Here is a 17671-nt window from a genome sequence, read left to right as displayed (position 1 = left end):
ACCAAAAACAACACCGTCTATTGCAGGGCATAATTTTATTGCCAAATTATTGTTGACTTTGGCACAATGATTCCTTTTGTCTTCATTCATTTCATTTTAAAACTACTAGGAGATATCTTTTTTAACTCAGGTGTTAAAGACAGCAAGACACCAGAGTCAGGTTCCATTGATTCACTCACCTATTTGTTTAGCAAGTATTTTCCAAGGACTTACTTATGCTAGAGCTTGTTTCAAGTACTTGAGATCATTCATGGACAAGACAAAAAAAAAAATCCTATCTTACTAGAGCTTACCTTCTATGAAGATAGAAAATAAACAAGATAAATAAGTAAAATGTATGGTATGATGGAGAGTGATAACAAATGGCTTTTTAAAAGAGTAGCAAAGGAAACACCTTTGTTACTTTTAAGGTAGAGGGGTAGATATAACATTCATAAGAGTAAAAATCATCCCATGAGTGTCTCCATTCTATATCCTCAAGTTCCTAAAGCAACATTGGGAAAACCGCTCACATGGACCAACCCATCTGGACCAACCCAACAAATCCCCACTGGCCTATAATCTCAGGTAGAACAGAAGTTGGGGGTCTCAAACCAGCTAAATTCTACTGAATTTAGAGGGAGGAAATTCTACTGAAGATCAGGGGAGGAGATATGTAAGGCCACAGAGCAGATAAAAGCAAGGAAGAGATTTAGAAACGTAGTAATCAAAAGAGGAAGAATTGTCAGGCAGGTAATTGAGAATAAGGCCAGACATCAGAGCAGGCAAAGCTGGAGAAAGTATCCTATTAGAAGCTCAGAGAGGGGTAGGGGTAATCGAGAACCAGATTCCCAAACAGGATCACAGTCATAGGAGACAGAAGATGGGCAAAAAGCTTGAGAAACATATTTATAACAGCTCAACAAAATTAACCTCAACTCTAAATCAACATTCACTCTCAACCAGGAGCTTTGAAACACAGCTTCTAAGGGCAGAAGTCAACTCATCCCGTCTGAGACTGTAGGTAAAAGGAAGGGAAAGTAGCTATGATAGTAATTATCAGAGACACTATTTAAAGTACTTCACAACCACTATTCCAGTGTAGTGTCCAGGAAAAATGGAGACAGGTCCTAATACTGAAGAGGGTCCCAGAAAGCAGTTCTAGAAATTCCCCCATAGTCGGTGAATAGATCATATAGTAGTGAGGAGGGAAAGTGTAAGGCAATGATGGAGGAGGTCTGAGAAGTGGCTGATGATCCACTGGTACTCAAATACCTCAATGTATTAATATAGTTTGCCTACGGCTCAGATACTAGATCTTAAATCCAGGGCAGCTAAATCCCTAGATCCTTAACCATAAGGATCGTAAATCCTTGAAACTTTAGATCTTAGCAGGGCAGCTTTAATGACAAAATATAGCTTTTCCCATTAATACCATTTTGGTCTGGTGAGGAGCACAGCATAGTTATTAGGATACCGAGAACGAGCTAAGGTACTTCAGGCTGTGTCTGTGGCAGTTCCTTAGACATGACTCCCCAGTAGCAAAATGCGGATGATGGCACCTACCTCCCAAGGGTGTTGTGACGATCAAAGGAAATGGGAAGGGCTCAGAGTAGTGACTACACATCGGAATTGTGCAGAAGTCACTGGCATATAACGTTATACTGGGAGGGACCCAGGTGAGATCTCATCCAATCCTTTGTTTTCCACGTGAGAAGCTTTATGTCCGGGGATGTTGTCACTTCCTCATGATTACCCAATAGTTTATCACGAGCTTGGAAGAGGAACCAGGTTTCCCATTCCCAGGTGAATAATGTTCTTTATTCTACTTTACACGATATCTCCTTGATTCTTTACAAATAATTCATAGTACCTTTACCCCTCTGGTGTGTTAATAAGACAGTGTTCATGTTCATAACTTTTTGCCATAGAACACATAGTAGGGAAGAGGGGAAAGTAAACTTGAAATGAGGTTGTATGCAGAAAGGATAAAACCTATAGAGATACGCCTCTTGAAGGGACTTAGAATGTGGTGTGTGGGGTTCTGACAACAACAGCACATGTTTCATAGAGGCTGTGAACTCCTTCTTTCAAGAAGGCTTAGCCCGCATGATGCTGTCTTTGCCCATTGTCCCCACACGTATTTCCCGGTTCTTCTCTGACTTGACTCTCCAGAAGCTCAGGTAGAGGAGTGTATTCTGACAGAATACAGACAGTCTTGTCTTGGGAACAGTTGGCTCTGAGTCTTCTGTGAATCTGCATTTCATAGCTGGCTGCTTCGGGAGGAAGTGTGTAAGCAACAATGTTAGGTAGATCGCCGTGGCCCCAAGAGGACTGTGCCAGATCGGCACCACTCCTGCCTGCTGGACACAGCAAACTCCTGTTTAAAGAAAGCTGCCAAATATGTCACCCTACTCCGTGCTTTTCCTCTAATTATCTATGTCAGTAAATGTTTTCGTGTGTGCAGGAAGCAAAGGAAAGGAGCATCAGGCCTGGATTTTGGCCGCCCTCCCTTTCCCTCCCTCCTGCCTAATCTGTAGATCTATAAATGAGCTGCTGCATTGATGGAAGTTGAGATATGCTTCTCTGGTTCACTGGTGTGTGTGTGTGTGTGTGTGTGTGTGTGTGTGTGTGTGTGTGTGTGTGTGTGTGTGTGTGTGTACGCGCGCGCGCGCATGCATGCGCGCGGTTTTTGCCATATACACAAACTCTTAATAGTTACTGAGGCAGCAGAACGTGTCTACCTTCCAAGAAGCAGAAGAATCAGTCACAATCTGTCAGAAAACAACTGTTTGCCAAGGAACTCTTCCAGAAGCACTAACCTTTGTTTAATATGTTATTGATTTTCTAAACTGTTAAGTATGGTTTATAATGGCAATAACCCACATGATACCACTCATTACATCAGTTAATACCTAGTTTATTAGAACATTAACTTTTGCCACAGGCAATTAACTGACAAACTGTGTGTGTGTGTGTGTGTGTGTGTGTGTGTGTAGCAGAGAGGGGCATTGTGGGGTGGAAAGAGAGAGACTTTAATGAGAGATTTCCAAGTGAACATTACTTCAATACTTTTAAATAGCCTGTGGGAGCTCAGCAGTGGAGCCCAGAATCTTCTTGTCATTACCTTTTCTTCCTAGAAGAAACAGGCCAGTACTATGCATATATGGAGCCCCCCAATGACATTAGTAAGTTAATCCACAATTAGCTATTGGAAATCATGTGCATAATTAATTAAATGTCACTTCTCATGGCAAGATGTGTGTGGGTGTGGGTGTGTGCAGGTGGATTATTTGGGAGTAGGATAACGAAGACTTCTAAACAATGTAAAACTTTAGTATTGCCCCATTATTGGTGCATGGTAAGATTCATATTTATTCCTTTACAGGGAGGTAGCATGACAAAAGGAAAGTTCTTCATATTTTATTGCATCCTAAACTTAGTATAATTTAATAATTTGAATTAAATTAAATAATTAAATTTATTTAATTTATTTATTCAAATAAATTAAATAAATTAAATTTATTTAAATAATTAAATAATTTAATTAAATAATTTAATAATTTAAACTTAGTATATTTCCATGAAATAACACTATCTACCCTATCTATACTCGTACAGCAATTTTTTCCTAAGGCTCTTTATGAAAAATGTTTACAATTCTCAGTAATCTATATATGAAAACGTATATGTGCCTAAAGAAGAAGCCTTGATATCTTTGTTTTTTTTTAAAGTTTTTACTTATTTAAGTAACCTCTACACCCAATGTGGAGCTTGAACTCACAATCCTGAGATCAAGAGCCATGTGCTCTTCCAACTGAGCCAGCCAGGTGCCCCTATAGTTTTGTTTTTTAAAAAGTTTAAAAACTGGTATTTAGAAGTTGACAAGACTTCCAGAATGGTGGAGTAAGGGGATTGGCAGATTTACACAACACACAATCACACGACTGGAAAAATTGTCAAAATAGTTACGTTCGAACATTGTTTGCAAATTAACCAAAGGCATACAACAATCTGAGAAGCTTGAAAAACTGCTGAAATTCAGGCTTCAGGTACAAATGTCAGTCTATGGCATTTTAACTGTACCTCCTCCCTTTTTTCCCCTGCCCCCAATTAAGCTCATTCTGGATGGTAGTTCTACTAAAGTGGGCAAGCCATGAGAATCAGGAGCTTTACTGACAGTAGAAGCTGATCATATCTGGCAACCCACATGCAGGGACAATCTGAAACAATAGGTACCTTGGTGGCAAACAATCAAGGAAGGCCAACATCACAGCTGTCTGAGTTGTGATAGTGGATAGAATAATTTACCATACAACCCAGGAAACTCACTCCTAAGTATCTACCCCAAAGATATAAACACACATATCCACACAGAGCTTAAACATAAATGTTCATAGCAGTATTGTATATGAGTCAAAAACTAAAGATAACCCAAATGTTCTAACTAAACTAACTAACAAAAACTAAAGATAACCCAAAAGATAACCCAATTGATACATGTATAAACAAAACTTGGTATTCACAAAAAAAACAGATTATTCAGCAACAAAAAAGTAGTTACTGCTGCATGCTACAACAAAGATGAGTCTTTGAAAAAATAACTACATGCAAGAAGCCAATACAAAAGACCATGTATTATATAATTTCACTTATATGAAATATCCAGAAAAGGTAAATCTATAGAGACAGAAAACATGTTAGTCTTTGCCAAGGACTGAGGGTAGGACAGTGGAGTGAATTTAAATGAGCAAATGGGACTATTTCAGATTGTGGTTAATGGTTCACAACTCTATAATTTACTAAAAAACAACTGTACTCTTAAAATGGGTGAATTGTATGGTATGTAAGTATACCTCAAAAAAGCTCTTAAAAGTTGGTATTTTATAGAGTATGAAAATATGAGTAAGGATGTTAGCGCTAACACAGAATAATCATTAGGTCTATTATAATAATCTAGCTTCTCTTAAAGTATGAAGCATCTTGAAAAAGCATTATTAAGATTCTAAGCAAGTTTTATAAAGCAAGTGTCTTATTGCTTCATAATATACTAAAATAGAAAATTCTAAGAGCTCCATTATTTTCCTCGGTATATCTGAAGAAATTTTCCCATTCAGAAATGGTCTCGTAAATCATAATAATAATAATTTCAAATGGTTATAAGAGAATATGTTCTGAAATTACAACATGTGTTATAATAAACTACATACCACCCCAAAAAAAACCCCTGCAGGAATTGTTCCATATTCCAGCTATAGAAAGAGAGAAAAATAATGGCTAATAATTTACTTTGGCATTAGCTTGGCACTAGACAATGCTCTGAACAAAAGAATGAATACCATTTCAGATAGTATCTACCAAGGTCCCCTGAGATTAATGTAATTGTCAATTTTTAAACTAATTGAGGAAGCTGAGACCACTGTCTTTTTGTTCCTTTATAGAGTTTCTTTGCTAGAGATTGATCAGAAGCTCAGTTTTACATTTTGTTAGAATAACAGCAACTCAATAAAATGGTCATTTTGTGCTGAAAAGATTTTTCCTAAAAAGTAGGAGGTAAAATGATGGCCAATATGCTTTCTCTCTCTTTAAATTTAAAATGTCAGGAAGGCCATTTCCACCTATGAAAGTTCCATCACAGATATGTGGGTGCATGTACATATATGCATATATGCATATACACATATAATATATGCAGATACTTAAGTAAATAATATTACCCAGTGTCAATAGAGATTTGGGAAATTTGATAATACTGTGTGTTGCTAGTGACATTGCCAAATAGAAAGGAATCTGTCAGTGTGCATCTTGAAACATGAAAATCTTCATGCCTGTGACTAGTAATTCAGTTTCAGAGAGTCTATCCAAATCTCCTGATAGTTGGGCACTGCTTGAATCAGTGCAGCCTCTTTTGGGTCCAGAGTATGTATGTGGACATGAGAAAGAACAACCAGACTCAAAGAACCTTAAATATTTGCTCATTTCAGAGAGCCTGTCTACATCATGATAAAAGAATTAACAAAGGCTAAAGGCATAAATCTCTTTTCCCCTCTGACGCATTTTCCACAAAGCCCTCCCAATTGTTTCATCATTGTGTCAATCCATAACCCATATGAATTAATAGAGATATTAGCAAAAGATCTTGGCAGAATTGAGTCTAGAATTGTAACCCTTGAGGCTAACGTAGAAACATTGTCATTTCAGGTCCCCTTTGGTAAGGTTTTATTGTTTTAAGGCTTTGGGCACCTTGTGACCTGCAGTCTGTGCCAATGAGCATGTGCAGAGCCTTCCTTTGGGTCCCTAAGTTTCTGATAGCTTTGTACCAAGCATACCATTTATGTCACAGGATGATAAATGCAGTTCTTCCTGTAGGCTCAGAAAGAGGCCACAAAGGCTGAGAAGAGAACAATAGTTGCCTGGTAACCACTCGATCTAAGCCAAGGGGCTGGCTCATCTATGCAGGATTTGCAAAGAGGGTGGCCCAATGCTGAGTGTTACACAATTAACAGATCACCTATCTCCTTTCAGATAAGAGGGTGAGATTAAAAAGTCAAGACAGTTAATTTCATTTTTGTTGGCTTGTTTTGGTATTATTTTGCTTTATAGTTCTTACTCAAGTATTACATTCAAAAGAGAAGTGCATTTATTGTTAAGCGTTCAGCTCAATAAAATCTTATGAAACTAAACTTGTGCAGAACGCTAGCACCAGATCAGGGAACAGAATATTACCAGTGCCACGGATTCCTTCTTCCAGCTTCTTCCAGCCAATCTCCTCACCATTGTTGACTGTTATCATAACATAGAGTAACTTGACCTATGTTGAGGATTTTATATAGTGTCACACAGTATATATACTTTTGTGCCTGGATTCATCTGCTCAATATTGTGTTTTTGATATATTTGTGTGTGTTGTTGTGTATGTATGTAGAACATAAAGCTTCTATGAATATACTTTTGTCAAACATATGCTTGCTTGTCTGCTAGATATATGCCTCAAGAGTGGAATTGCTAGGTCACAGAGATTAGATATGTTCGGCTAGAGTATATAATGCCAAAGCATTTTCTAGTTATTACACCAATTTATACTTCTACCAGTAGTATATGAGAGTTCCAGGGGCTCCCCATCTTTACTAACACTTGGTATTTTCTTTTTCATTTTGGAGGGTAGTGGTGAGAGGATTTATTTCAAGAAATATTTAATTGTGCTGTGCTTCACCTTCCCTCAACTCAAGTGATAGGAGCTTTGAGATCGATAAGAAAATCTTTAAGTGTGTTTGCAAGAGCTCAAGGAACAAGAGGAAAAGCTCTGACTTCTGCCTACTAGTTCTAAAGGCAAGCTCTCTGGCTGGTACTGTCCCTCACTCTGCTGGCAGAGTGGAGAGGGTTGTCCCGGGAGCCAGCTCCTCTTCCAACAAAGGTTGAGCAGAGGAGCAGTTTCCCGGAGACCAAATATGAACTTGGAAAAAGGGATCCAATCTGGGTTTATCAATATTAACTCTGACCTAGACAACCGATTGGAGATACGTAGGGACCCCAGTTATAAAGAGCTGAAAGCCCAGAGGCCAAGGGTGAATTTGGATATAGCCAGCCAGTCAAAAAGCATTCCTCCCACCAAGGAGTTGCAGTGGGAGGTCTCCAACAGGAAAATTGCTAAGAACCCTGTAAATGTACCCCTTGGGAAGGAAAGACTATCGCCAAAGTGCCCCAACACCAGATTCCAACTGGTCTAGCCACTTAAGCTCATGTCCTTTTCACCATCGCCCTAGGGTCAGCCATATACTAATCAACAAACAGTGAAGATAAGACACTATTATTTCTGTCCTTTCCTGTTATGGGCTTCCAATACTCAAGAAGCTCTGTGCTCAGGAGGGAGAAAACTTGAACTCTGAATCAAAGTTTGGCAATTGAAATACCACTACTATACCACTAGACTGGAGTTGAGTCATTATGAGATGATATTGAACTTGTCAGTGCTTTAAAGAGATTAATTTTTTTATTATTGTTTAGGAGGGACTGGAAAAACTAGAAGTCATGTCAGAAATTTCATCCAGGGGAAGGGAGAAAACTGGCCCACAGTAAGATTGAAAAGGAGGATGAGAAAGAATATGAAAAAATTTCATACTATAGAGGTGATTAACTTAGTGTCTAAAAAATAAAAAAACTCTGATAATCTCAGTGTTACTTTACCCTATGATATTCAGTTGTTCACAGATACAGTTTATAGGCATGCCATAAGTAGCAAACTATTTGAAGTTTACACGAAAGTTGCTGTAGCACATGTAGAAACAAATCAACTTCAATGACTATCTAATCATGTGCCTCAGAAAAGGTAAAATCATTCAACAGAAGATGTAAGATTGATATGTCTGAGTGACCATAGTCTCTACTTCTCAGTGGATAGTGATAACTTCACGCCTATGCATTAACCTTCTAGTGCTCTGAAGACAGGTCCACTGACTTGTCCTGACAGCTCCTGGGACAGTAACAGTTCTGCTCCAATTGTAACAGCAACATCTGTGACCAACACTCAGGCTAGTGAAGTTTCTGTACCACAAGTAAATGTGAGTGAAATTTCAGGGTGTACGTCAAGTATAAACATGTCTCAAAGTGCCACACAACCAACCATTTCTCCATGACCGAAGCCTACTGTTCCTAGAGTCCAGTCTTCAACATGCCTTGTAAACCAACCACCTAGACCTTCAGGAATATAGCAGCAAAATAACCTATTCCTGTAGTAGGAGTCAAGAGGACATCCTCACCAAATAAAATAGAGTGTCTCAAGAAAACCAAACAGAAGGGAATAAAACAAGTAAAGAAGCTAACAGTCTTGTTTTGAATGAACATGAGAAAACAGAAATAAATGAACAACTTTATATGAGGAAAATTACAACTCAACTAGAAACTAAGGGGCTTCTCTGTTGGCCCCTCACAAAGCACCTAGTATGGACCTTTCCAATACACTTGCTCAGTCTGCAAATCCCATTCTCACTATCAAAGTTTCAATAAAACTGAGATTTACCTGTCAACAACTTCAGGGATCCATAAACAGTATCTGCCAACTCAATCTCTTGTCTTCAAGTGCTAAAAAATGGAGAATAAAAATAAAGTAGAATAGAGTGGATAAGGTTAACATGACTGAAAGAAATGGTTTAGATTTACTTGGTGACCTCACTTCCTGGGATAATCCACATTTGTTCAGAAGTCCTAATTAGTAAGTGCAGAGGTAGGAGTGCTATTATTAATTTGCTAACAACAGTACATGAAGCATGTCAGATATTGATAAACTTACTCTTTCTTCATCTGGACAAATAAAACGGATTTTTCCAAACATGTTTTATGAATCCTCCATTGGGCTTATTCTATCATATTTGCACTTTTCATGCTTAATTGCAATGACTCAAACTCTTCCTCTTTTTAAAAATTTTTAAAAGATTTTATTTATTTGATAGACAGAGATCACAAGTAGGTAGAAAGGCAGGTGGAGGGGGGTGGGGCGGGAAGCAGGCTCCTTGCAGAGCAGAGAGCCCAATGCAGGGTTAGATCGCAGGACCCTGAGATCATGACCTGAGCTGAAGGCAGAGGCTTAACCCACTGAGCCACCCAGGCACCCCATCTTTTTAAAATTTTTTAAAAGATTTTATTTATTTGAGGCAGAGAGAGAGATAGCACAAGCAGGGGGAGGGGCAGAGGGAGAGGGAGAAGCACATTCCCCGCCAAGCAGGAGCCCGGTGTGGGGCTCAATCCCAGGACCCTGAGACCATGACCTGAGATCATGACTTAAGTTGAAGGCAGACACTTAACCACTGAGCCACCCAGGTGCCCCTTCCTCTATCTGTCTAAATTAATGTTCCAACGTTGGAGTATAGTCTTAACACCCTTAGGAGATATACTGAGGCTTTCTTTTCACCATTAGTTTATGCTATCTAGTAGACACTATTTCTTCTCCCCACATTTTCATTCTCTGTAGTCACTTTGCCTTCCCTCCCACTCTCTAAGAAAATATTGTTACACTAACAGGTATAATGTAGTATCTGGTGTTTTGTGTAGCTATGGATTTAGATTGAAACTGTCCAGCATGGATTTCAGTTTTGTCATTTTGTGACACACACAATGGGGAAAATTCAGCTTATTAAACATTTTGCAGAATTGCACCCAAACTTTGCCAAGCAGGAAAGTTGGACATTTTCTTTGTAGTGACTTTTTGATTCTAGTTTTCATAACCTAGAGATCAGACTGTTGCTTTCACATGATATATGTAATATCTCATGAGTGGATTTTGAGTTTGTTTTGCCTTGAAATATCTAGACTCCTTTTATTTTTTTTAAGACCTATATTGTAAACAGAATTAAAAACACATTTTTAACATAACAAACTTAGAGAATGAAGGGAAGAAAGAAAGAAAAAAAAGAAAGAGACAGCAGGAAGGAGAGGGGAGAAAGGGAGGAAGAAACAGGAGCAACAACCAATACCAAGCTTACGGAGAAAAATTCAGGGATGAATATGCTAAATGTTCAGGATTAAAGAAACTGGGATTGTGAATATATTTAACTATGCTCAGTATTTCTAATTTTCTGTGACAAAAGTATAATTTTTTAATGTTAAGAACATAAAAATGACAGCTTGGAGCTGTTAATTTAGAACATTAGAGAGCTAGAGATTTAGATTTTATTATAAATGGTTAGGTAAATTTAATGATAGGCTTTATTATCTATACATTTAGGAGTTATCTTGGGAAATCATTTATAATACTTCTACTAGATATATTTTGATATAGGTAATATATACTGTATATATGCATGCATAGATATGTGTATATCTCTATCTCCGTCTATTGAGTGTGTATGTATGTATATGTGCAATTAAAAACCATTTTATTGTCTAGCTCATTACGTACATATAATACTTTTTAAGTTACAGTTACAAAACGTTATAACAGATATAGATCCTGGAAAACTGTAAAGCATTAGGAACCAAATAGTTTTTTTTTGTTTGTTTTCATGTGGTTTCAATGGGCTTATGGTCTATTTTATGGCAGAGATGACAGAGTGTTAACAGAATTATTAAATAATTCCTAGACAACATTTCTAACATCAATATCTGAAGCTTGTTTTTAATAAGTTATACTTGTAGCCCTGGGTCAACTATATGATGTCCTTAAGCTTAACAACCCTAAGCTCTTTGTTAGAAACACAGTCTAGGGCCTTTAAAAAAATCTAGATAATATTGGTCTCAAATCCTTGTAGACAGTCCAATGTCCCATCAAGGAGTTTTGTAAATTCCTGGTAGGGATGTTAGAGAAGAGGGAGAGCTCCAGCTCCGGCTGTCTGCCTTAAGTTAATTCTTATCCTCTACTCTGTGTCTCAGGAGTGTTCCTTTTCCTCCATCCTAAGGGAAAACTTAATATGAGACATATACTCTACTCCATGAGGCCCCAAGCCAAAAGTGAATAGAATATGATTCTAAACAGCATTCAATTGAATAATGTATAAACATGGTATATCAAGTAAATTTAAATTGCATGTTGGATATGCTTATCCTTCAAATCCATTGATCACTTTGGTATAGGAGATTTCTCCCATATTCCATGGTCCCAAATAGCACTCTGTCCTCTTGACATTCCCTGAATTCCTCTACTCATCAATTAAACCATATTCCCCTAATGACACTATTTTCTTACTCCATTATAGAAAACATTTCAGAGATTAATATCAGTATCTATAGCAACCATTTATAACCACCTGAATAAGAAAAATAGCAAAACAAAGCCATATGGACAGGAGATCCTCAGAAGGGGAGAAATATATATTTATTTTTAACAGATCCATTGACTGAATTTATCCTGTCCATTTAAAGGAGAGTTGAGACAGCATTAATTCATCTGTTTTGAGAAATGCTGGCACTGCGCTCGGTTCTAAGGATACTGTGTTGAGTGAAACAGATAAAGCCCATGCACAGACATATTGACTTGTCTGGAGGAAACACACTATCACATAAGTAGGCACAGAGAAGAGCCATGAGGAGTGCTGTATAAAGTGTAAATTCGTATTGCTAAAGTATACAAGGAACCTAATTTCAACTGAAGACTCAAGGAAGGCCTCTCTGAAAAGTAATAATGTACAGCATGTCCTCAAGGATGAGAAGAAGCCAAGTATCGAAAGGGCAGGGAGAAAGATGAACAAAGTCCTTAAGGTAAGACCTTTGAGTGTTGGAGGGAATGAAAGGAGGCCCAGAGGGGAGTAGCACAGACAGGGCATTGGCACGGCAATGGAGTGCAAAGAGCATGTAGAGGAAGGCAAAGGTCAGCTCCCAAAGGATTCAAAATAGTATTTTAGGTATAATGGAAAATCCTTGAAAAGTTCTGGGGAGGAGTTTAGCATGATCCACTTGACATTTTAGGAGATGACTCTAGTTTATGAAGAATAGATCCAAGAACAAAAGGGGATGGCATTTATTTTCATAAATCTATAAGATGTTATGATTGGGGACATATCATACAAATTATATCTAAGACCTTTTTTGGAAAGAGTCTATGTAAACATACATAGCCATTTCTTTAGAGACTAAAGTCTAAAAAATGAAATGGCTCTCCATTTGGATTTGGATGGCCAGATTGTTTTATCATCTGATGCAGCACTACTTGGGCAACTTAGTATTTCAGCACTGTGTGAGCTAAAACTATGTTGAAGTTAAATGTTTAGATGAGGATTCTCTATCTCTTTCATTTCTGGGTAGGGACAGGAAAGTAGAGCTTCAACTTAGTCTTCTTTGCTATTTTATCTATCTACCTATCTAGATGCCTAAATAAATAAATAGGTAGGTAGGTAGATATAGATGCAGGTAATAAAAAGCTCTCATTTACTGAGAACCTACTCTGAGTTGGGCTTCTTGTATACATCACCTCTAATGCTGACAAGATTGTGCTTATTTTACAGATGAAAGAATGGAGATTCAGAAATGTTAATTCACTTGCCCAAAGCCACACAGCTATTACGTAGCCCTGCTAGTAGTAGACCTACATAGACCTACTACTAATGTGTACGGTTCCAAAATCTATTAACTTCTCCCTCTATTCTGCTGCTTCCACATGCATTATTCTTTCTGAGCAGAGAAAGTAAATCCAGCAGAGGAAAGAACTGTTGAACTTCCCCTTTCATCCCTCTGACAACACAAATATTTCCTCCCTAAAGTGATTTTAAATGGAAATTGGAGAGCTAATATTTATTATGTAACAGTACATAATTTAAAGGAATAAACAGTTACCTGGTTCACTTGAATTTTATTTGACTTATTCCTTCAGACAGACACTCACTGCTTTTAGTGTGGCTGACAGAATACATATGGAAATAAGGAATCATCGGTTTGTGATAGTGATATGTGGTCGGCATCCTCCCTCACTTCACCCAGATCACGGGCAAATGTGTGTTCTCAAAGATGCACAGAGTCATACGGAAGCGAGAAAAACAAAAACCAGTACTGAAGGCCCTGTTGTCTAAATAAAAGAGTAGTATCACAAAACCAAGAGGCAGCACGGCTTCATTGATCAATTGTCTCCCAGGGATACTGTCAGCAATACTCAGGTTCAACCCTCTTTTTCTTATCAGAATGTTCGTCTGGCAGTGTTCTTGCAGATTATCTATTTCTGCTGAATAACTTGCAGCAGGGCTGCTAATCAAGAGAGAAAAGAAGCTGCCTTTGGTGATGAAAATTGCTTTCCAGTGACTGATTGTGCTAATCAATCTTCTACAAGGGAAATCAGGAGTAAAAGATGGCCAATAATTGCAAAACACTGCTGCATCCATGAAGAAAAATAACTGACGCACAAAGCCCAGAAAAGCAACTCTTGGGAAAATGTTGCAGAGTTGGCTATTTAAAACACACATACGTTGGAAAGCAGTTTTTCACAGTTTTAGGCTTCTATGTAATATGTAGGTAAGGACTGTGCCTACTTTACTCTGGCATTAGAGAATCTGACGGCACTTCATAATTGGAGGGTAATCTGGGATTTTCCATTTGGAATCTGAAAACTGATTGAAAGTTATAAAAATTATCAAGATTGTTGATGCAGGGATGACATTTAGCCTCCGATCATAACTTTTTGCGTGTGATAATTACAACTGAATTAAGGGCAGAAAATCTCTTTCTAATGATTCCCAGCTGTCAGTGCAGCTCAATGAATGATCCTTAGTGGTTCAGTCCATTTGCTTAGAGTTTGCTCACAAGTTCCGTGTGATATTAAGTACAAAATTGGATATAATGTTGATTCTATATCTAGTTTTATGCAGACATTGTAAAGTAGAAACTAAAACTTATATTCCTCCCATTAAAAAACAGAATTGTTTTTCCAATCTGGTGTGCATTTAAAGCATTTTTTTAAGACTCTGCATAACTTAAGAGTCAACTACATAAGAGATCTGGAATCGTACATGTTGAGTAAAATATGTGAGATAATGCCTGAAATTTGAAAAATCCGTTTTGGCTGCTTAGAATCACATATCGAGTTTCTTCAGATCTAAAACAGCATCAATTGTAAGGCTCACTAAAACAATTGAAGAAGAAATAGATCACAATCTAAATTAATATATATTGCTTTAATTTAAAGCAATTTGTAAATTGCTTTAGCATGATCTGGTCATACAAGCTTTTTTTTTGCTTTGAAGTTTTCTATTTCCAAGAGATTTGGAAATTTCTCTTGCCTAAAGTGACATCTCTTGGAGTATGAGGTAATTCCAAAAGAATGTAACAAAACCTACAACAGCAACGTCTACTCATGATGGGACTCTCTCTTCCGTCTCATGAAGCATTTTTATATTTCTTTGCACAAAACCATGAAATTGTGTTCACTCCCCCAATGATAAATATTTGCTTTGATAGCATTAAATTTGCACCCTAGTGCTGTATTTTCATGGCCAAATAATTCTATATTCCAAAATGCATGATATTATAATTACTGATAAAAGTGTAAAGCAATGAACTCAACATGTTTAGTAACATAACTCAGCTAAAATGGTATTAAAAGCGATGACTAAGTGCATATGAGCAGGCAACAACAAATACAACATACTTGGTACCTGGACAATATCAACTGGAAGATACAGACATGTCCTGATTTCAGAGAAGTTAAAATTGGAAAATGTGCATCTTAGAATTGGGAAATACATTAATATTGCAAGGTGAAACTTTCAAGATAATGATTTTCAATTCCCTCATTTTCCACGGTAGGTCCATAAGGCCCAATGAATTAAGAAAGCCATTTCAGATGGTGGTACAAACTAGGTAAGACTCCTAATTTTTAGGACAGTTTATATTCTATTAATTCATGTTTTTCCTGATCTGCCCCTTTTGAATGATTTGTTACTTTGTGATATTCTTATTTTCTTGGGCTTAAAGCTGTTACTTGATTGAAAACTGATTTTACTCGTCCTATTGATGACTGATGATTGAACACACTATATAGGTTGCTTCTATGCTCTATTAAGTGAACTTACTTGGTAATATAGGATGTTCTTAATCCATGTAATTCAATATTTTATTTAGTTTCTAGCAACTAAAAGATAAAATTATTATCCCTGATTAATCTTTCCCAAAATATTTTCATTCTGCCAAATTAAAGGTCTTCCTTTTGTTTGCTGCATCACTTCTAGAATTTTCCATCCAATTTTTTTTTTTTTTTTTTTTTGTGGGGGTGAAGGGATGGAAGGGCAGAGGGAGAGGGAGAGAGAGAACTTAAATTGTCCATGGAGCCCAAATTGGGGCTCAATCTCACAATCATGACCTGATCGAAAATCACAAGTAAGCTGCTTAACCAACTGAACCACCCAGGAGCCCCTCCATCCAATTTTTGAGGCTTTTCATAACTTAGCCTCATCTAAGTCACTCAATTTTATTTCCCTCTACTTGAAGCCATATTACCCTGATTTTTATTTTGGTCATTATCAATACTGTTACAATGCCTGTAGAAATATTGCACAATCTCAGGATTTTAACTACTGCTCATGAAAACTTCTGAAAGTTAAGTAATTTCTATCTATTGGTTTGGCTACTACTAGCATACACAGTACAGCATATCTAGGCTTTGAGTGTCCCACACAAGGCAGTGCATTTGACAGAACCAAAAAAGAAGGATCTGGAATCAACAAAACATTGGCAGTGGGGCTTAGATTAGTTTTACCTTCCTCATCTGGTATTAAAAGTTCTCTCTAAAGTTGGCTTTAGTGGGTGTGCAGTAGAGTATCACACAATCAGGTGTATGTGAAGGCATTCTCAAGCAGAATATCACCTTTTCCATTCTTTTCTCGTGACACTAAATCTCTGTCAGTAACGAAGCTTCTTCCTAAAACGAAAAAGCAAACTTAAAATCCATTAAATAAGGCATCACTGAATACCTTAAAATTATTAGTGTATAACAGATGGCTCATACCAGTTCTGGTTATTCTGTCCCCCACATATTTAGTCTGCAAAAAAAAAAAAAAAATGCTCAAAAATACTAAAGGACTGGGGCGCCTGGGTGGCTCAGTGGGTTAAGCCTCTGCCTTCGGCTCGGGTCATGATCCCAGGGTCCTGGAATCGAGCCCCGCATCGGGCTCTCTGCTCAGCAGGGAGCCTGCTTCCCTTCCTCTCTTCCTCCCTCTCTGCCTGCCTCTCTGCCTACTTGTGATCTCTCTCCCTCTGTCAAATAAATAAATAAAATCTTTAAAAAAAAATACTAAAGGACTAACTCAATATGAAAATAAGAAACTTCATTATAGGGGCGCCGGGGTGGCTCAGTGGGTTAAGACCTCTGCCTTCAGCTCAGGTCATGATCCCAGGGTCCTAGGATCGAGCCCCACATCGGGCTCTCTGCTCAGCAGGGAGCCTGCTTCCCTTCCTCTCTCTCTGCCTGCCTCTCTGACTACTTGTGATCTCTCTATCAAATGGATAAATAAAATCTTAAAAAAAAAAGAAACTTCATTATAAAAGTAGACTTAACTAGTACCTGAATATGTTTGTCATCATTCAGAAAGTATTCTGGATCAGCAGAAGTATGTTTAGCTATGGATCAAAGAACTAAGGAGGAATTACAGAGTGTCTGAGTTGGTTTATGATAGCTGATAATTTGCTTTCACCTTTTCTCTTCTTCTCTAACTTGTTAAACTGAAGTCTTCAGGACAATTCTTCACCTGAAAGCCATGACCACTTTGCCATTAAGATTAGTCATCAAGACATATGATATAAACTCTTTATCATATTTCCATTTCAAATAAAATTATACTACCCTAGATTATATAGATATGATTCAATCACAATTTTTAACATAATAAAACATACACATGTAGAGCATTATATACAGCACTGTACAGATATAAAATTTTAGATTATGAGCACAGGATTTAGGTTGCAAATTAAGGTTGCAGAAATCAAGTACTGTATCAGAAAATAAATATTCAGAAACAGATAATTTAATTAATATGATGGAATACAACCATTAGAAATTATGGCTTCAAGTAATTTCTCAGTATATAAGAAAAGTTAACCTTAAGTTTTTAAAAGCATATCATGTGATAAAACTAATGTGATCCTAGTTAAAATCTATACATATTCTATGTAGCTATCAATATATATTTATCTGTGCATTAATATTTAGAACATATATATCCAAATGTAAAATGAGAACAGTGATTGGTATGAGCAATGACATTATAAAATATTAGTCTGATCA

The 17671-nt window shown here is 37.3% G+C and overlaps 1 pseudogene; it reads left to right on the top strand.

Moving 5' to 3' along the window:
* The first annotated feature begins 8069 nt into the window (after positions 1-8069).
* Positions 8070-8982, top strand: LOC111150381 (annotated as a pseudogene).
* The last annotated feature ends 8689 nt before the right edge of the window (positions 8983-17671 follow it).

Source organism: Enhydra lutris, unplaced genomic scaffold (genome assembly GCF_002288905.1).
Source record: "Enhydra lutris kenyoni isolate GAN:26980312 unplaced genomic scaffold, ASM228890v2 scaffoldscaffold23, whole genome shotgun sequence".
Classification (NCBI taxonomy): Eukaryota; Metazoa; Chordata; class Mammalia; order Carnivora; family Mustelidae; genus Enhydra; species Enhydra lutris.
This window is presented reverse-complemented; position numbering and strand designations above follow the sequence as displayed.